The sequence below is a fragment of the Bos grunniens genome, chromosome 3, assembly GCF_055505025.1.
Source record: "Bos grunniens cultivar Pamir isolate PY7600 chromosome 3, Bosgru_T2T1.0, whole genome shotgun sequence".
In the NCBI taxonomy this organism is placed as follows: Eukaryota; Metazoa; Chordata; class Mammalia; order Artiodactyla; family Bovidae; genus Bos; species Bos grunniens.
This window is the reverse complement of record NC_141167.1, coordinates 102,896,452-102,919,206: the sequence shown is the minus strand read 5'-3', so window position 1 is coordinate 102,919,206 and position 22,755 is coordinate 102,896,452.

The window sequence follows — 22,755 nt, the reverse complement described above, 5'->3', positions numbered from 1 at the left end:
ATTATAAAATAGTAGATAATGATTCCATTCAAAAACTAATAAATGAATCAACAGGCAGAGCATGAGATCAATATTTTCACAGTAGTTGTCTCTAAGTAGGACAACTACAAAAAATGTTATTTTCTGTTTTGACATTTTGTTCATTTTCCAAGTTTTTAGATAGCCAATTAATAATCTTTAATTATTAAACCTATTATTTTTGTTACTTTTCTTTTTTTCTTCTTTTTTCTCTTCTTTCTTTTTTTTAGCCTCAAGAAAAAATTTAAAGTAGAAAAAGATTTCCTCACAAAGATGTTCAAAACACCATTTTTTACAATAATAAAAAGTAGAAAAAATCAAATTTCTAATAATAGGGGGATAGGTTATATAAATTACTAAATATCCCCTTGATGGTTATTACATAGTCTCTAAAATGTGCATTTATGAAGCATCTGAATTTATACAGAAAACTCCTCATGTGGAAAAACATGACAACATCTGTGCTTTCAGTATAATATCAACTATATTTAAAGATAGTTATATAAGACAGAGAGGAAATATATCTGGATATATACAATGCTCATCTCTTGCTGACAGTTATAATTTATTTTCTTCCCTGTTTCTAAATTTCTCTATTTTTGAATGTTTTATGTACTAGCATATTTTATTTATTCTAATTAAAAAAATCAAAAAAATAATAACAGCTTCTAAACATCCTCTTTTTATTCTAGAGGCAATTTTTTTTTCCCACCATCCTACATCCTTTGAAGATGATACTGCTCTTCTCCCAACAAGCCTAAAGACCTCTAACCTCCATGTTTTTGGCAGTTGACACTAATGATTGCCCCCCTTCCCATGAAATGCTCGCTTCACTGGTCCTTCCTTCCTCTCTTGTGGGTCTTTCGCATCCAGATTGCAGATTCTTTACAGAAATAAGATATTTTCTATTCCTGGACTTTCTCCCTCTAAGAACGTATCCTTGACCCAAGTTACTATTATTTCTTACACACTGATAAGTCTCAGTTCATCGTGTTCAGATTTGACTGCACTCCAACCCAATCTATGCAAGTGCTCACAAGATATAATCCTTGAGATTGCCAACCACTCCCCAATAACCTGGCTTGTCTTCCAGGCAGTATACTTCCACTACAGTATCTCAATAGAGTCTTCCTTAAACTCTGGTGAATGGAACAGCCATGGGCCCTGCCCTCATGAAAGATACAGTCCTGCATAAGACAACTAAATCATAAAGTCCTACAAAGAATTATTCAAAGGCAAGGTGTCTAAGTGAAGTAAGCCAGACAGAGAAAGACAAATATCATGTGACATCACTTATATATGGAATCTAAAAAAATTATACAGATGAATTTACTTACAAAACAGAATAGACTCACAAATGTAGAAAACAAATTTATGGTTACCAATAAAGAAAGAGGGGACAGATAAATTTGGAATTTGGGATTAAGATACACACTATATGATAAACAATAAGGAACTACTGTATAGCAAAGGGAACTTATGTTCAGTATCTTATAATAACCTATAATGGAAAAAATATGAAAAAGAATATATGTATAACTGGATCACTTTGCTGTACACCTTAAACATTGCGAATCAACTGGTGGCTCAGATGGTAAGGAGTCTGCCTGCAATGCAGGAGAGCTGGGTTTGATCTCTGGGTTGGGAAGATCCCCTGGAGAAGGGATGGCTACCCACTCCAGTATTCTTTCCTGGAGAATTCCATGAATAGAGGAGGCTGGCAGGCTGTAGCGCTACATTACATTTAATTAATGTAAAAGTTAGTTAATTTTTAAAATCAAAGGCAAGGTGCTGGTCATATTATTATTTCTATCTCCATGCCTCTGCTGTTGTGGTTTACGTTTCCTGAAACACATGTTCATTTTCTCTTTATTCCTCAATCATACCTGTCCTTAAAATCCTAGACTAAACCTTACTTCTACCACTGATCCTTTAACTACTGTATCACTCATGGCCTGCAAGACCCAGATTAATATTTTAATACTTACTGGCTAGTATTATTAATTGTTTTCTGAGTGTTACTTCCCTAACTAAATAAATTATAAGCCACTAGAGATAAAGAAGAATTCTTATACTCTAATACTCCACGTGTCCTTGGACAACATATTCAATCTCTTGACCTTAGTATCTGCCCATGTAAGATGTCATTATGCCAACTCACAGAGCTGTTGTGAGGGATTTTTTTTTTTAAAAGAGCAGAATTTTGTCAATAAGTAGCAAACAACCTAATTTCTTTTCTAAAAAATGGTGCAAAATGTAAACAGTTACTTCAGAAAAGAAGATATCAAAAAAGCCAGTGAAAAGGTACTGAATCTCATTAGAGTACCAGGTAAGTGAAGGTTAAACCACAGTGAAAACCACTCACACATGCCAATGTCTGAGATTAAAAAGTGATGATATCAAGAGCATGCAAAAAGACAGAGCAACTAGAATTCTCACATCAGTAGCAGGAGAATAAATAAATATAACAATCATTTTGGAGAACTGTAGGGCAATACTGACTAAAGCTGAACATACGCAAACCGTCTGGCCAAGTAATTCCATCCCAAGTATACAACTGAACAGAAATGTACCAAAAGACAAATTCAAAAGTATTCACAGTAGCATCATTTATAACAGCCCCAAAGAGAAGATAAACCAAAGATCCACCAACTAAGAATGAACCAGTAATTTGCACTATATTCACATAAAGGACTATTATACAGTGAGAACAGTAAAAGAACTACAGCCAGTAATGCACAACATAGTGACTATAGTTAATAATACAGTATTGTACATTTGAAAGTTGCTTAGATAGTATATCTTAAAAGTTCTCATCACAAGAAAAAATTTTGTAATTATGTGTGGTGATGGGACTTATGGTGATCAGTTCAGTTCAGTTCAGTCACTCAGTCATGTCCAACTCTTTGCGACCCCATGAACCGCAGCATGCCAGGCCTTCCTGTCCATCACCAACTCGCAGAGTCCACCCAAACCCATGTCCATTGAGTTGGTGATGCCATCCAACCATCTCATCCTCTGTCATCCCCTTCTCCTCCTGCCCTCAACCTTTCCCAGCATCAGGGTCTTTTCAAATGAGTCAGCTCTTCGCATCAGGTGGCCAAAATATTGGAGTTTCAGCTTCAACATCAGTCCTTCCAATGAACACCCAGGGCTGATCTCCTTCAGAATGGACTGGTTGGATCTCCTTGCAGTCCAAGGGACTCTCAAGAGTCTTCTCCAACACCACAGTTCAAAAGCATCAATTCTTCGGCACTCAGCTTTCTTTATAGTCCAACTCTCACATCCATACACGACCACTGGAAAACCCATAGCCTTGACTAGACGAACCTTTGTTGACAAAATAATATCTCTGCTTTTTAATATGCTGTCTAGGTTGGTCATAACTTTCCTTCCAAGGAGTAAGCGTCTTTTAATTTCATGGCTGCAATCACCATCTGCAGTGATTTTGGAGCCCAGAAAAATAAAGTCAGACACTGTTTCCCCTTTTATTTGCCATGAAGTGATGGGACCGGATGCCATAACCTTAGTTTTCTGAATGTTGAGCTTTAAGCCAGCTTTTTAACTCTCCTCTTTCAATTTCATCAAGAGTCTCTTTAGTTCTTCTTCACTTTCTGCCATAAGGGTGGTGTCATCTGCATATCTGAGGTTATTGATATTTCTCCCAGCAATCTTGATTCCAGCTTGTGCTTCCTCCAGCCCAGCGTTTCTCATGATGTACTCTGCATATAAGTTAAATAAGCAGGGTGACAATATACAGCCTTGACGTACTCCTTTTCCTATTTGGAACCAGTCTGTTGTTCCATGTCCAGTTCTAACTGTTGCTTCCTGACCTGCATACAGGTTTCTCAAGAGGCAGGTCATTTTACAATATACAAATATCAAGTCATTATATATATATGAAACTAATATAATGCTAAGTATCAATTATTCCTCAACAACAAAAAATTATTGCAACAGAATTTCTTAAGTTTGGTAATTTTTAATTATATATTTTATTGAAGTATAGTTGATTAACAATGTTTCAGGTGTACAGCAAAGTGAGTCAGTTATACATACACACATATATTATTTTTCAGATTATTTTCCATTATAGGTTACTACAAGATATTGAATACAATCCCCCATGCTATACAGTAAGCCCATGTTGCTTGTTGTGTATCTATTTTATATTTAGTAGTATTTATCTGTTAATCCCATACTCCTAATTTATCTCTATCCACTCTTTCCCCTTTGGTAGCCATAAGGTTGCTTTCTATGTTAGTAAGTCTATTTCTGTTTTATAAATAAGTTCCCTTGTATCATTACTTTAGATTCCACATGTAAGTGATATCATATGCTATTTATCTTTCTCTGTGGGACTTACTTCACTCAGTATGATCTCTAGGTCTATTCATGTTGCTGCAAATCACATTATTTCATTCTTTTTATTGCTAAGTAATATTGCATTACATATATATATATATATATATATATATATATATATATACACACACACATCATCTTCTGTATCCATTCATCTGTCCATGGACATCTAGGTTGCTTCCATGTTTTGGCTAAATAGTGCTGCAATGAACATTGGGATGCATGTATTTTTTTGAATTAGTTTTGGTCTTTTTCTGAATACATGCCCAGGAATGGGGTTGCTGGATCACATGTCACTGTATTTTCAGTTTTTAAAGGAACCTCCATATGGTTCTCCATAGTGGCTACACCAATTTATATTCCCACCAATAGTGTATGAGGATTCCCAAGCATAGAAGAATTTTATAAGCATGATGTCAAGTAAATTAAGGCCAGACACAAACAATTCATACTAAATGACTGTATTTACATAAAGTTCAAATAGTAGGAAAACTAATCTAAGGTACTAGAAGTCAGGATAATGGTACTACTAGAGAGGAGGGAGGGGCTGAATATGGGCAAGAGAGTAACTTCTAGGGCACTGTGTGTGCTCAATCACAGTTGTGTCCAACTCTTTGTGGCCCCATGGCTATAACCCACAAGGCTCATCTGTCCATGGAACTTTCTAGTCAAGAATATTGGATTGGCTGCCACTTCCAACTCCAGTCTAAGGCATTGGTTATGCTCTATTTCTTGATTTGGGTGGTGGTTACATGGGAGTGTCTACTTGTGATAATTCATCAAGTACACACTTATGACTTAGATGTTATACTTCAGTGAGAAGGTTTGTTTGAAAAGCATAAATGGAATAATATGCATGAAAGTGCCCAGCAAACCACCTGCCATTAGTAAGTACTCAATACATGTGTGTTATTTACTATTTGTCATTGGATTCACAGTAGTCCAAATCCATAGGAGGCACTTTGTTCATCTGTGAAGTCTATAATTAATCACCTACTGAACTATGTATACAGGGTACAGAATGATGAGCAAAACAGACATAATTCTTGACCTCAGAGAGTGTAGAGTCTGATAGAGGAAGAGAGTCATTTTAAAAATTGACACAAAACAATGCATAATTTCAAACTGCAATGAGTGCTATAAGAAAAAAATCAATAGGGAGAAGTACTTTAAATTGAGGGGTCTCTGAGAGAGTGGCATACCTTCATGAGTGATTACTGAATCCTAGGACAGCAAGTCTTCCCCACAAAGCACTTGAAAATGTCTCTGTACCAATCAAGGTGCGTTACTCCTACTAGTTATTATGGGAAAGGTCAATAAAAATCCACACTTCTTCCTCAAAATACCAGGAAAGAAGTATCTAAGAAGTGAGGAAAGTGAAAGTGAAAGAAGCTCAGTCGTGTCCAACCCTTTGTGACCCCATGGACTATACAGTCCATGGAATTCTCCAGGTCAGAATACTAGAGTGGGTAGCCTTTCCCTTCTCCAGGGGATATTATCAACCCAGGGTTCGAACCCAGGTCTCCCGCACTGCAGGCTGATTCTTTGCCAGCTGAGCCACAAGGGAGCCCAAAAATACTGGAGTGGGTAGCCTATCCCTTCTCCAGTGGATCTTCCTGACCCAGGAATCGAACTGGGGTCTCCTGCATTGAAGGCAGATTCTTTACCAACTGAGCAATCAGGGAAGCTCAAGAAGTGAGGAAATGAAGGATAAAGGCAGAAAGGCATGTGGTTAAGAATATGGACTCAGGAGTCAGACTATGTCCAGGTAACAATCAACCCTAGGTCTGCCACTTACTTACAGTGTGTTCTTGGGCAAGTTACTTAACCTCTCCATGCTTCTGTTTATGCCTCTGTTAAAAATGTTGCATAGGGACTTCCCTAGTGGTCCCAAGGCTAAGACTCTGGGCTCTCAACACTCTGGGGCCTGGGTTCAATCCCTGGTCAGGGAACTAGATCCCACATGCAATAACTGAGAGTTGACATGCTGGAACTAAAGATCCCACATGCTGCAACCAAGAACTGGTGCAGCAAAATAAATTTTTTTTAAGTTGCGTAAAATATCAGGAAGTTCACCAACTAGTCCTGCACACAGGTTAGGAACTCCTTTCTAGGGATTCCTTACCCTCAGACAAAAAGGTCAGCTCATAGTCTGTAGAAAGGTTGAGTGAGACCAAGCAAAATATAATGACTTTTCCAAGGTCACTTAGCTCCTGTTAGGAAAGGCAATCTTGGCCACACAGTCTTTCAACCTCCACTCAGCTACACAAGAACAGACCTTGGGCCTTGAAACACTTCATTACCAAGAGATAAACAGCCCACAAGCCTGTGCTGGACTTATTATCCTGTGTGGGACCATCTTCCCCTGTTTCAGACTCAATGTATACTCCTTGGTTCTGCTTAAGTATGTTCATCATATGATATCTGGCCCACTGCTATATCTGTCCCCTGCAAGGACAGATACAAGGTTCTTCATTCTGTGGCACAGGAGGGGTACATGTGGACCAATGGCCCTATGTCAGCTGCCACTGGCTTCCTGACCTCCCACCCTGAGCTCCTTCCAAATCTGTGATTTTGGCTCCCTAGGCATAGAATCCTGCCTCCTGAGAAATGTGTATGCAGGTCAAGAAAAATAGAACTGGACATGGAACAACAGACTGGTTCCAAATTGGGAAAGAAGTACGTCAAGGCTATATATTGTCACCCTGCTTTTTTAACTTATATGCAGAGTACCTCATGAGAAATGCCAGGCTGGATGAAGCACAAGCTGGAATCAAGATTGCCGGGAGAAATATCAATAACCTCAGATACGCAGATGACACCACCCTTATGGCAGAAAGCAAAAAGCCTCTTGATGAAAATAAAAGAGGAGAGTGAAAAAGTTGGCTTAAAACTCAACATTCAGAAAACTAAGATCATGGCATGCCATAGTCCCATCACTTCATGGCAAATAGATAGGGAAACAATGGAAACAGTGACAGACTTACTCTGGGGGGCCAAAATCACTGCAGATGGTGACTGCAGCCAAGAAATTGAAAGATGCTTGCTCCTTGGAAGAAAAGCTATGACCAGCCTAAACAGCATATTAAAAAGCAGAGACATTACTTTCCCAACAAAGGTCCGTCTAGTCAAAGCTACAGTTTTTCCAGTAGTCATGTATGGATATGAGAGTTGGACTATAAAGAAAGCTGAGCACCAAAGAATTGATGCTTTGGAACAGTGATGTTGGACAAGACTCTTGAGAATCCCATGGACTGCAAGGAGATCAAACCAGTCAATGTTAAAGAAAATCAGTCCTGAATATTCATTGGAAGGACTGATGCTGAGGCTAAAACTCCAATACTTTGACCACCTGATGTGAAGAACTGACTCACTGGAAAAGACCCTGATGCTGGGAAAGATTGAAGGCAGGAGGAGAAGGGGACGACAGAGGATGAGATGGTTGGATGGCATCACTGACTCGATGGACATGAGTTTGAGCGAGCTCTGGTAGTTGGTAAAGGACAGGGAAGCCTGGCTGCAGTCCTGCAGTCCATGGGGTCGCAAAGAGTCAGACATGACTGAGCAACTGAACTGATGAGGCACAGAATACATCAACTTACTTCATTGTTAAATCCCTGGGAGACCATTCAGGTCTGAATCCATAAATCTAAATGGTACACAAATCAAAACACAGAGTAACCTAAAGATTCAGCACCACCCCAGGACACACCGTGCTGAGTCATGACTGCACCTAGGTGCTGCCAGGAATTGAGGATCCACTGAAGGTGCCCAAGCCTTGAATAGTGGTCCGGAACAAAGCCTTCAATACAGAAGAAGAGCCAGTTTCCCAAAACCAGTCAGAATCACCTTGTAATTAAGTCTAATACCCATTCTACTTGTCCCACTGATCCACAGGAAAGTGCAAGCTGCCTTCAGTCATCCTGACACTAATGACAGACTGCAGTAGCTCAAGGATTCTACTAATTAAGAGAAAAGTGCCCTTATAGACCATCTCCCTGTAGAAATGTGTGGTCTTTATCCAGGTGAGAAGATGGCTTTGGCACCTTGTTTTATGGTAACATCATCCTGCCTGACATCTGTCCTCTGGTTTGTAGTATGAAGCTCCACCACTCTTAGCGTTGCCAAGAACCAGCGTGCTGGGCTCATCCAGGACACTCCTGCCAGCAATGATGTTGGCAGATAATTGTGTTATTGTTCAGTCACTCAGTTGTGTCCGACTCTTTGAGACCCCATGGACTGAAGCATGCCAGGCTTCCCTGTCCTTCACTATCTCCCAGAGTTTGTTCAAACTCATGTCCATTGAGTCAGTGATTTCATCTAACCCATCTCATCCTCTGTTCTCCCCTTCTCCTCCTGCCCTCAATCTTTCCGAGCATCAGAATCTTTTCCAATGAATTGGCTCTTTGCATCAGGTAGCCAAAGTATTGGAGCTTCAGCTTCAACATCAGTCCTTCCCATGAATATTCAGTATTGATTTCCTTTAGAATGGACTGGTTGGATCTCCTTACAGCCCAAGGGACTCTCAAGAGTCTTCTCCAGCACTACAGTTCAAAAGCATCAATTCTTCAGTGCTCAGCCTTCTTTATGGTCAATTGTGAAGCACTAATTCCCACTCCTCAATTAGCACAAATTCTACCCCTGGCCTAAGGTCAATCTCACAAAGGCCATATAAGGAAACCACATTCATCTATGCTTCAGAATTGCCCTCACTGAATTATGTTTTAAAGTCACATGCCCAATTTTTTAATACCCATCAAATAATAACTCCCACTCACATCCTCAATTTTGGTCAAAACTGCAAGAAATAGACACGTGGGGGGAAAAAAATCACTGCTTTGGCTGTCAAAACGCAGTTGAGAATTTTGTCCATTTCATCATGAAGTGAACACCTTTATAAAGTCCCACATGAGATGTATTTTTTTTAGAATTTAAATCTAAGAAATGCTTTATTTTCTCATAAAATGAATGACAGTTTTTGACAGTGGATGACAGTTTACAATCATGAGGACCATATTTTGAAACTGACACCAGAAAGCCTCAAGTATAATAACAGCAATTGCACTGTTGGTGTCTTTGAATTCTTCTTCTTCTTTAGTTCTAATTTTCTACCTTAAAAAATTACTAGTTTATTCTTTATGTGTTTTATTACAAACAGCTTTAAATCTATCTGAGGAAACAGTGGAAACAGTGTCAGACTTTATTTTGGGGGGCTCCAAAATCACTGCAGATGGTGATTGCAGCCATGAAATTAAAAGACGCTTACTCCTTGGAAGGAAAGTTATGACCAACCTAGATAGCATATTCAAAAGCAGAAACATTACTTTGCCAACAAAGGTCCGTCTAGTCAAGGCTATGGTTTTTCCAGTGGTCATGTATAGATGTGAGAGTTGGACTGTGAAGAAAGCTGAGTGCCAATGAATTGATGATTTTGAACTGTGGTGTTGGAGAAGACTCTTGAGAGTCCCTTGGACTGCAAGGAGATCCAACCAGTCCATCCTAAAGGAGATCAGTCCTGGGTGTTCATTGGAAGGACTGACGCTGAAGCTGAAACTCCCGTACTTTGGCCACCTCATGCAAAGAGTTGACTCATTGGAAAAGACCCTGATGCTGGGAGGGACTTGGGGCAGGAGGAGAAGGGGATGACAGAGGATGAGATGGCTGGATGGCATCACCAACTCAATGAACACGGGTTTGGGTGAACTCCAGGAGTTGGTGATGGACAGGGAGGCCTGACATGCTGAGATTCATGGGGCCGCAAAGAGTCGGACACGACTGAGTGACTGAACTGAACTAAAGAGGTTACACAAAAATAAATACACTTAAAAGGGAAGAATAATTTTCTCTCAAAGATTATAAATAGAGAAAAAAGACATACTCATACATATATATATATAGTGATACATATTTCCAATTTTACAACCACTCAGTAACAGGAATATGTTAATCAAAACTTAGATTAGGATGGAGGAAGGAAGATCCAATGACACTGAGACATCAGTCAAAGATGTCACCCTGCTTCAAGCAGGAGCCTGGATTTCACATAAAGGACCCAAATGCAACTTCCAACAGCTAAATCCATTCTGTTCTTAGGGTCAATTCAACCCTAGATGGGGAAACAGTGGGAACAGTGTCAGACTTTATTCTTTTTTGCATGGCATCACCGACTTGATGGAGATGAGTTTGGGTGAACTCTGGGAGTTGGTGATGGACAGGGAGGCCTGGCATGCTGCAATTCATGGGGTCGCAAAGAGTCGGACTGAGCGACTGAACTGAACTGAACCCCACCAGGAGCTGCAATCCTGATCAGTCAGTCAATAAGCAGTTGTTGACTACACACTATGGCTCTGCATTCAACAACTTTCAATCCTTTTGTGGAACAAAAGAGTATGGAAAAACAAATGAATAATTAGTGATGGAATTCAACACCATTTCAAGTGTTGAGTCATTAAAAACAACAAAATTTGGCTTCTAAACCCAAGAAGCTGACAATATAATTCAGGAGATAAGATGTACTCAGGAAACAGCTAGAAAATACTCAGTGATGAAGGTCCAGATAAGGCACCATCATTCAAGTTTTGCCAAGTGCCTTAGCACAGGCCTGGCTACACACAACACAGACAGTTGGTATAGACATCATTAACAAGGGCAAGATCATGATACTTAAAAGCACTGCCATAGTTAGATTTGCTTCATGTAATCAGAAACCCCTAGCCATATTTTTTCTATTTAACCCAGATTTTTAGATCTCACATGGCACTGATTTTTACATAATAATGTCTTTAATAAGAAGGAAAAAAAATCACTAATTTAGTCATTCAATAAATATCTGCTGCATGTATCTACAACCTAGTAGGCACTTTCTAGGTGTTGGGAATAGAGCAATGAGCAAAACAGACCAAGTCATGCCCTCGCGGAGCCTATATTCTAGGCAGAAAAATAGAAAATAAATAAGCAACTATATAGTACGTTAGATGGGATCAGTGTTAGGGAGAGTAGAGAGCAGAGTGGGGGAGTGGGCAGGAAAAATGAGAGTGTTGTCATAAGCACGGGGTTGGGGGGCGGGAGTTGTAGGAGGTGAGGAAGGGAAGCAGACTATGGTCACTAGGGGAACAGAATGCCAGTGGAGGGAACAGTGCATGCTAAGGCCCTGAGATGGGCTTGCCTAGTGTGTTCAAGGAGCAACAAAGAAAGCAATTTGGCAGGAAGAGGGAGCAATACTAGACACAGTGGAAGATGAGGCCAAAGGCAGTGCAGTCTCAATCAACCATATCACCAGGGAATGGTCCCAGGGAGAAAATGGAGTTCAGGCAGAAGGAAAGTCAGCTCATGCTCTCAGGTCAAAGGGAGCACTGTGAACAAAGGCTGGGAGGCAGGGAAGAGCGCAGGGAGCATGTGTAGCCCTGAGAGCCTCGTGTGTGAAGTCAGTCAGATTCCAGATGTGATGTGTAAAATATATGGCTAGTGGTAAGCTGCTATATAGGACGGGGAGCTCAGCTTGGTGCTCTGTGATGACCTAAAGGGGTGGGATGGAGAGGGTGGGAGGAAGGCTCAAGAGGGAGGGAATATATGTATACACACAGCTTCCCTGGTGGCTCAGATGGTAAAGAATCTGCCTGCAATGTGGGAGACCTGGGTTCAATCCCTGGTTTGGGAAGTTTCCCCAGGAGGAGGGCGTGGCAACCCACTCCAATGTTCTTGCCTGGAAAATATCTTGATTTCTTGGGCTTCCCTGGTAGCTCAGATGGTAAAGAATCTGCCTGCAATGTGGGAGACCTGGGTTCAATCCCTGGTTTGGGAAGTTTCCCCAGGAGGAGGGCGTGGCAACCCACTCCAATGTTCTTGCCTGGAAAATATTTTGATTTCTTGGGCTTCCCTGGTAGCTCAGATGGTAAAGAATCTGCCTGCAATGCAAGAAACCCAAGTTCGATCCCTGGGTCGGAAAATTCCCTGGAGAAGAAAATGGCAACTCACTCTAGTATTCTTGCCTAGAGAATTCCATGGATGGAGGAGCCTGAGAGGCTACGGTCCATAGGGTTGCAAAGAGTCAGACACGACTGAGCAACTAACACACACATAGCCAATTCACTTTGTTGTACAGCAGAAACTAATACAACATTGTAAAGCAATTATGGTGGTGGTTTAGTTGCTAAGTCACGTCCAACTCTTGCAACCCCATGGCCTGTAGCCTGCCAGGCTCCTCTGTCCATGGGATTCTCCAGGCAAGAATACTGGATTATACTCCAATTAAAAAATTAAATTTTAAAAGTTTTCAGATGCAAGTAAACATGAGAGAAGTTTGAATGGTGGGCAGGGGCCTGTGATGAGAACCAGACTCAAGCCTTATTTCTCGGGAGCTTTTCAGAAAGCACACAGGCAGGAGTAGCAGCCCCAGCAGTCATCTCCACTGGGACCCGAGAGGGGCTCCTCTCCAGGCACTGCTTGGGAAAAGAAAAAAAAGTAGAAAGAATACAGAATGGTTTGATGAAAAGACAGAATTCTTCTATATGTGTTTGGTGGCACATATTGCCTATAGGAGCAATGAGGGTCCCAAAAATGTTAAGGCTGTTCCTGAAACTTCCAGGAAACATCACAAAGATTTTCCTCTGCTCTCTATAAACCACGAAGAAGAAACTGAGGAAGGCTTCAGAGCCCAAGCTGAGATTAGCTGACTAGGTGCTACCACCTCTAAAGGGACAACTCCTTCCGGGAAAGCAGAACATGGGAACACCGAGAGGCAGGGACGGTGTGGCATAGGGCAGGTGAAGAGGCAACACAAAGGCTCTTTTCATCACAATGCTTCAGTTCTTTGAAGAGAGTCTGAATATATGTTAATTCCTTTGGATTAAGCTTAAAGCTTTAAGTATTGTCAAAATCCAGGAGAGAATAGTTGAGTTTCCCACTGGGTGAGGAGCAGTAGTTTTGAAACAGAGAACCTGATCTGTTCCTAACTTTGTAACTAACTCTACTGCAGTAAAATGCCATATAATCATTTCTCTCAAACAATAAGATTTTAGTTAACTATTCCTCACCAACACACACACACACACACACACACACACAAAACCGTATAGGCTTGCAGGGAGGGGGAGTCAGATCAAACAGAAGATGTCGTTTCTGGTTCAAGAAGCATACAATCTGCTTCAGGAGACAAGGCTAAACCATAGGGGGAAATATGTGGAGACCTGTATCCACATCCTTCTTGGTTTCCTCTATCCATAAAGATGAACAGGCAAATATATATATATGAAAGAAAAACACCAAACTGATCACAGTTTTTACCCCTGAGAAGGGAGAAATAGGGCCAGGAGGAATAGTACTTTCAAATAAGTCTTAGAATGAATAAGTAATGTTTTCAAGAATCAAGAATTTATACATTGTGTTTAAATAAAAATTACTTTGAGCCTTCTACCATGTGAGGACACAGCAAGAAGATGGGCATCCAAAAACCAGGAAGCAGGTCCTCACCAGACACCAAATCTGCCCATGCCTTGATCTTAAGACTTCCCAGTCTCTAGAACTGTCAGAAATAAACTTATGTTGTTTATGAACAAATAAATTTACTTTTAGATCTGCAATGACATCAACATGTTTAAACCATGAAAAATAAAATCATACCCCTTACTGATTTGTTTTAAAATCCTTAACAATCATAGTTTCAGAAATAGGTCCTCAAATATAAGAAGGGTATTAAAAAGCAGAGACATCACTTTGCCAAAGGTCTGTATAATCAAAGCTATGGTTTTTCCAGTAGTCATGTACAGATGTGAGAGTTGGATCATAAAGAAGGCTGAGCACTGAAGAAGTGATGCTTTCAAATTGTGGTGCTGGAGAAGATTCTTGAGAGTCCCTTGGACTACAAGGAGATCAAACCAGTCAGTCCTAAAGGAAATCGACCCTGAATATTCACTGGAAGGACTGATGTTGAAGCTGAAATTCCAGTACTTTGGCCACCTGATGGGAAGAGCTGACTCATTGGAAAAGACCCTAATTCTGGGAAGGACTGAAGGCAAAACAAGAAGGGGACAACAGAGGATGAGATGGTTAGACAGTATCACCGACTCAGTGGACATGAATTTGAGCAAACTCTGGGGGATAGTGGAGAACAGAGGAGGCTGGCGTGCTGTCATCCACGAGGCTGCAAAGAGTCAGACACGACTTAGCGACTGAACAACAACATAAGGAAAGTCAGTTAAATGTACCTATTGTTTGGTCACTGAGTTTATGATCTTCTATCAAGAAAGACCCAAGGATAAGGATTTTCTGGCTTTTCCATTTTCTGATCAAGAAAAGTTTGTCTCAGCTGAGCAAGGGCACATCAGGAATCTCAGCACCCCCCTCATTCTCCCAGTTCATTCCTAATTGTGAACATGTTTGGGGAAGTCTGAAATTCTGTAATTACTGGCCCAAGTGTATTTAAAGGAGCCTCATTTAGATGGAACAAAAGCTTGACATTTCATCATGCCAAACCCCATATTTAACATAATAACTGGGATTTGTATGAGCTTTTCCTCAGAGGAGCTTAAACCACACCACAATACAGCACTCCCTTGAGCCGCAAGGTACCCTGGGGACACACCCAGGAAGTGATGACCACTTGATCTTGCTGCTGAGCTTCAGAGAGATTTCCTAAGTTGTCAGACATAGCATAACAGGCAAGGTTAGAATGGGACCTAGGGTCTCAGGAGGCATTTAGAGACCTCAGTGGCAGGGGGCATGACCATATCACCATAAGGTTGTCACAGGAAGAGCTATGCTTACAACATTGGACCATGGACTCTGGGTCAAAAAATGTTGTCTCCATAGAGGCAGGGTGGGGTAGAATGGAAGGAGCACGGACCCTGGCAGGAAGTAGTCCTGGGCTGAAGACCAGCTCCCCTGCTGTGTGACAGGCTGTCTCCCCCTGGGCACTCAGTAAACGTCACTGTCCTTTCTGATAGCAAGAACCAGATATGTCAGTTAACATGTGCTTTGCTTTTATTTTCCCTGATAGAAAATAATAAATTTTTGATCAAGAGGATGAAAGAGAAGACCAACATGAATGGAGATTTCAAATATTCTGGAATGAATAGGGTGGGAATGGGGAGGTGGAAGAGACAGAAGATAAATAAGGAAAGGAGAAACAACAACAACAACAACAACAACAACAAAAAAACAGAAAAAGATTGAAAGGTTGAAAGGAGGGGAAGCCAAAAGGAAGACAGAAAAGAGACCATCAGAGTATGAGAAAGATGGAGAAAGGAGGAAAGCAAGAAGACTCCAGGCAGGGACTTCCTTGATGGCCCAGTGATTAAGAATCTGCCGCCCACAGTACACTCTTTGACATAAATCACAGCAAGATTCTCTCTGACCCACTTCCTAGATTAATGGAAATAAAAACAAAAATAAACAAAAGGGACATAATAAAACTTAAAAGCTTTAGCACAGCAAACTATAAACAAAATGAAAAGACAACCCTCAGAATGGGAGAAAATAATTGCAAGTGAAGCAACTGGCAAATGGTTACTCTCCAAAATATAAAAGCAGTTCATACATCTCAATATGAGAAAAACAAACAATCTAATCAAAAAATGGGCAGAAGGCCTAAACAGACACTTCTGTAAAGAAAACATACAGATGGTAAATAAACACATGAAAAGATGCTCAACATCACTAATTATTAGAGAAATGCAAATCAAAACTACAATGAGGTATCACCTCACATTGGTCAGAACAGCCAACATCAAAAAATCTACAAACAATAAGTGCTGGAGAGGATGTGGAGAAAAGAGGGAACCTTCTTACACTGTTGGTGGGAATGTAAACTGATACAGCCCTTATTGAAAACAGTACAGAGATTCCTTTAAAAACTAGGAATAAATCTACCACATGACTCAGCAATCCCACTACTGAGCATATACCCTGAAAAGTGTTAGTCACTCAGTCATGTCCGACTCTTTGTGATCCCATGGACTGTAGCCAGCCAGGCTTATCTGACCATGGAATTCTCCAGCAAGAATATTGGAGTGGGTAGTCATTTCCTTCTCTAAAGGATCTTCCTGACACAGAGCCTAAAACTGGATCTTCCCACGTGGCAGGCAGATTCTATACCATCTGAGCCACCAGGGAAGCCCTGAGGAAACCACAATTCTAAAAGGCACACGTATACTATTGTTCATTGCAGCAATATTTACAATAGCCAGGGCATGGAAGCAACTTAGATGTCCATCGACAGATGAATGGATAAAGAAGTTGTGATACATATATACAATGGAATACTACTCAGCCATAAAAAGGAACTAGTTTGAGCCAGTTGTAGTGAGATGGATGAACACAGAGACTCTTAGAGTGAAACAAGTCAGAAAGAGAAAAAACAAATATAGTATATTAATACATATATATGGAATCTAGAAAAATGGTACTAATGAAGCTAGTAGAGAACAGATTTGTGGACACAGCAAGGGAAGATGAGGGTGGAACAAATTGAGAAAGTGGCATTGACATATATACACTACCATGTGTAAAATAGTTAGTGGGAAGTTGCTCAATAACATAGGGAGCCCAGCCTGGCACACTGTGACCTAAAGGGGGAGGATAGAGGGAGGGGAAAGAGGTTCAGGAGGGAAGAGTGTATATATATAATTATGACTGATTTTCTCATTGTTGTAGGACAGAAACCACTGTGAACTTGTAAAGCAATTTTTCCACCAATTAAAAAAATAAAAATTTTTTTTTGAAATAAATAAAATCTGTCTTCCAATGCATGGAACAGGGTTTTTATCCCTGGTCAGGGCACAGCCAATAAATAAATGAATCCACTTTCCAGAATTTCCATTAAAAAAAGAGAGAAAGACAACCCCAGGCATAAGATAATCCAAACTCAGAAGCGAAGGCGGTTAGAGCACATGCAGCAGCACCAGCAGCCCCAAGACCACACACAAAACCCAGAGGCAGCATGCCTGGCTGCCGAAGGCTGACTTGCCAAGAGGGTGGGAAGATGTTTACACAAGGAAGTTCCTTCAAGCGCAAGAAATATTTGTATTACTGTTATTAATCACCTCAACAATGGTAACTCACGGCCACAGGAAGCACGCTCAGCAGATCCCTGCCCTTTACACACACAGGGTCAGCAGCTTCTCCACAGTCATGTGGGGAACATGGCCTGTGTGAGACTGGGGGGTCCAGCCACCCCCTCATCCACCTTCAGTAGCCAGGAAACACCTAGCCCATACCTGGGAGCCCTCTGAATATGGGCATAACGTAGTTTTCTACACACATTCAAAAATAATGAAATATTATTGAGTCAAGTATCTGGAATGCCTCTTTACAAAAACCTTGTTTGCTTTATTTTGCTTTAATTAAAAAATATACTTTCAGCATTCCCAGAAATAAATTGCCCAGTATGTGCATGCTTAGTCACTCAGTCAAGTCTGATGCTTTGCAACCCTATGGACTATAGCCTGCCAGGCTCCTCTGCCCATGGATTCTCCAGGCAAGAATACTGGAGTGGGTTGCCCTGCCCTCCTGCAGGGGATCTTCTTAATCCAGAGATCAAACCCACATCTCTTTATGTCTCCTGCGTTGGCAGGTGGGTTCTTTACCGCTAATGCCACCTGGGAAATCCCTGAGCCATGAGGGAAGCCCCCAAATTGCCCAGGGCTGCAGGCATATTCACCTGCAAGGAGATCAAACTAGTCAATCCTAAAGGAAATCAGTGCTGAATATTCATTGGAAGGACTGATGCTGAAGCTGAAGCTCCAGTACCTTGGCCACCGACTCATTAGAAAAGACCCTGATGCCTGATGCTGGGAAAGATTGAAGGCAGGAGGATGAGATGGTTGGATGTCATCACTGACTCAATGGACATGAGTTTGAGCAAGCTCCAAGAGTCAGTGCTAGACAGGGAAGCCTGGCATGCTGCAGTCCATGGGGTCACAAAGAGTCGAACATAACTGAGCAACTGATCTAAATTGAACAGGCATATTCAAGGGAGAAGCTGAGTAGAACTGACATTTCATGTTTTTGCTACAGACTTTGTGAAAAAACTCAAAATGTCTTTATTACACACAACACAGGAAGTCACGTAAGGGACTTAAACAAACCAAATTGCAGGTAAAACAATTTAGGGTCTAAGCCTGTGATTCATTATGTTACTGTGGAAAACAACACACAACCTCTTGTGTTCTCAGTATGTCCTTCTGTGAAATGGAGATGAAAGTGCTCTTGGAGCTATTCTCACCATCAGTGTAGCTAGCAAAAAGGGAACTATTATGTTCACCGGAAAATACATTCACCTGTACTTACTTTAACTGATTTTATAGTTCTTATCAGCCTGTCATATCCACAAGATGGAGGTTTCTTTAATGCAGTTTACCTTGTGGTTGCTGGGCTTCCCAGGTGGCTAAGTAGTAAAGAATCCATCTTCCAATGCAGGAGCCGCAGGAGATACAAGTTCAGTCCCTAGGTTGGGAAGATCCTCTGGAGGAGAAAATGGCAACCCACTCCAGTGTTCTTGCCAGGATAATCCCTTGGACAGAGGAGACTGGTGGGCTACAGTCCATGGGGTCACAAAGAGTTGGGAGTGACTGAGCACACACACACATACACACACACACACACACACACACAAACACACACACACCCTGTAGCTGTTAAGACTAATGAGGACTAGCTGTTTCTAAGAGAAGTCTACATAATTTCTGCAATAAAGATAAGCAGAAATTCTTTTTATTGTCATAAAAGATTCTATGAGAGGACATCCACCTACACATAATTTCTTTAGAAACTAAGGAGCAATTTGTAAGCTGGTGAAATTGAAAATAATTTTTAATAATAATGAAAAAAATCCTTCCTTCCAGCTTATGATCGTTAAAGTGAATGAGTGAGTGTTGTGTGCTCAGTAGTATCCAGCTCTTTGAGACCCCATGGACTGTAGCCTGCCAGACTCCTCTGTTCATGGGATTTTCCAGGCAAGAACACTGGAGTGGGTTGCCATTTGCTTCTCCAAGTTAAAGTGAATAGAACCTAAAGAAAAGGGTCCCAGGTTTGCAAAATTCCATAAAAGCAGTGAAAGCACAACAGACCACCAACACTGTAGCTCACAGATTCTCTCCTGGGTCCAACATTATGCTGCTATGATCATCAAAAATAAGTGTATTCTCTTCAGTCCACCTTATGCTTTGATGGCAGATGAACACAGAGAGAGGGGTCATGAGGAGCAGAGTCAGCAGCATAGGGAACAGGCCAGGTGGCAGTTCAGATAGACAGTATTTGTGTTTATCACCACATGGCAGCAAGCATCGAATGTAATCGGACACTTCAGTCTCAACAAAGCCAAATCAAATGTACTGTTGCAAACTGTGCAAGAGGCCTTGTTTGGGATTGAAATGGTTCAGATTAAGAATGCATGTATTTTATTTCATCAGGAGATGAAGCCACTGTTGACTCACAGGATTTTTCTGGAGACCAGTTCAGCACATTGACAGCACATTCTGATGAGGCTATGGTCACACAGTGGGTGTGAGATGGAGCTGTCCCTCAGGGGCCAGGCTGTACAGAGAGAGAATGCAAAACAGGAGTGGTGTTCAAGGAAATGCTGAGATAAAAGGCCTGCTGGAGAAGAAACAGGTGGAATGGGGTTTGGTTGGCCATGAATCAGTCCATTATACACCTGGGGCATTGTCTGCAAAAGACATCTAGGTAAAAGGTGCGATTAAAAACCCCTATATAAGCACTGGGATCCCTAAACCCAGTATCACAAGCTCTCAGCCTGAGTCCTCCATTTCTCTTGGCAACTCAGGTAAGTCCTTCAAGAAAATAATCTATTTCTGTTTTTCTAAGAGTTTGCTTTTCTTTGTACTCTCACATAGACAAACTGTGCTGTTGTAGTTTTGCCTTTCTAGAGAATTCTATGACACTGCCAACAAAGACATGTTCTTATTAGAATGAGAGGGACAAAATCTTAGTGTACGCTGCTAAAAAGCTAATATTTTGAGACTATTCCTCTATTGTCTTCAAGAAGGGTGACATCTGATGGACAGTACCTATCTTGGTCTCCAACCACTGCTTGGTGCCCACTATTGGGCTTGAATGTGACAACCCTGTATCTCCTCTTCTAGCCACTGTGTCCCTTGAGAAAAGAAACTGTTTCTTATTAATCTCACATTTCTAGAAAACACCACAGCAGTGGCACAAAATAAACAGTTAACAAATGCTTGTTGAAATGGTTAATTCATCACTATCGATATCATAAAATCTTCTGGCTGCCAAAGGACCTCAGAGGTCAGGTAGTCATTGACTCTTGAAGTTGCATCAGAGTCAGCCAGGAACAGTTTAAACGTAGACTCCAGGGTCCCACTACTTACCTACTGAGTCACTATTTTTGGAGGGAAGACCTGGAGTCTTTATGTCTCTAAAGATCCCCCCTGGTGATGGTTTCTTTTAAATTTCTGTGTCGGGTCTTAGCTATGGGATCTAGTTCCCTGACCAGGGATCCAACCCCAGTTCCCTGCACTGGGAGTTTGGAGTCATAGCCACTGGACCAGCAGGAAAGTCCCTCCTATTGGTGAATTTAAAGTACAGCAAAGTGTAGGAACCATAGACCTAGTCCAACAAATGCCTTAAACTAGGAATTATTCATCTGTTTATATATTCATTCATAGAACACTTATTGAACTTCTACTACATTCTGTGGTTGTTGTTCAGTTGCTAAGTCATATCTGACTCTTTACAACCCCAAGGACTGCAGCACACCAAGCTCTCCTGTCCTTCACTGTCTCCTGGAATATTCCTAGATTCATGTCCGTTGAGTCAGTGATGCTATCTAACCATCTCATCTTCTGCTACTCACTTCTCCTTTTGCCTTCAATCTTTCCCAGCATCAGGGTCTTTCCCAGTGAGTCAGCTTTTCACATCAGGTGGCCAAAATATTGGAGCTTCAGCTTCAGCATAAGTTTGTCCAGTGAATATTCAGGACTGATTCCTTTAGGATTGAGTGGTTAAATCTCCTTGCTGTCCAAGGGACTTTCAGGACTCTTCTCTAGCACCACAATTCAAAGGCATCAAATCTTTAGCACTCAGCCTTATTTGCGGTCCTAGTCTCACATCCGTACATGACTACTGGAAAAACCATAGCTTTGACTATATAGACCTCTGTTGGCAAAGTGATGCCTCTGCTTTTTAATACTCTATGTTTGTCATAGCTTTTCTGCCAAGGAGCAAGCATCTTCTAATTTCATGGCTGCAGTCACCATCCGCAGTGATATTGTAAGCGAAAGTGTTAGTCGATCAGTAATGTCTGACTCTACCACCCCATGGACTGTAGCCCACCAGTTTCCTCTGTCCGTAGAATTCTCCAGGCAAGAATACTGTGGTGGGTTGCTATTCCCTTCTCCGGGGAATCTTCCTGACCCAGGTATCAAACCTAGGTCTCCTGCATTGCAGGCTGATTCTTTACCATCTGAGCCATCAGGGAAGCCTAGAACTTTTGGAGCCCAAGAAAATAACTGTCACTGCCTCCACTTTTTCCCCTTCTATCTGCCATGAAGTGATGGGCCTGGATGCCATGATCTTAGTTTTTTGAATGTTGAGTTTTAAGCCTCTCTTCTTTAACCCTCATCAAGAGGCTCTTTAGTTCCTCTTCACTTTCTGACATTAGACTGATATGATGTGCATATTTGAGTTTGTTCATATTTCTCCCAGCAATCTTGATTCCAGCTTGTGATCCGTCCAGCCTAGCATTTTGCATGATGTACTCCACATATAAGTTAAATGAGCAGAGTGACAGTATACTGCTTTGTACTCCTTTCCAATTTTGAACCAGTCATTTGTTCCAAGTCTGGTTCTGTTACTTCTTGACCAGCATACAGGTTTCTCAGAAGACAGGTAAGGTAGTCTGGTATTCCCATCTTTTTAAGAATTTTCCAGTTTGTTGTGATCCACACAATCAAAAGCTTTAGTGTAGTCAATGAAGCCAAAGCGGATGTTTTTCTGAAACTCCCTTGCTTTCTCCTTGAGCCAACAAATGTTGGCAATTTGATCTCTGGTTCTTCTGACTCTTCGAAACCCAGCTTGTACACCTGGGAGTTCTTGGGCCATGCATTGCTGAAGTCTAGCTTGAAGGATTTTGAGCATTACCTTGCTAGCATATGAAATGAGCCCAATTGTACCACAGTTTGAAATTCTTTGGCATTGCCCTTCTTTGGGATTGGAGTGAAAACGGACCTTTTCCAGTCCTGTGGCCACTGCTGAATTTTTGCTGCCATATTGAGTACAGCACTTCAACAGCATCATCTTTTAGGATTTGAAACTGGAATTCCATCACCTCCACTAGCTTTGTTTGTAGGAACGCTTTCTAAGGCCCACTAGACTTCACATTCCAGGATGTCTGGCTCT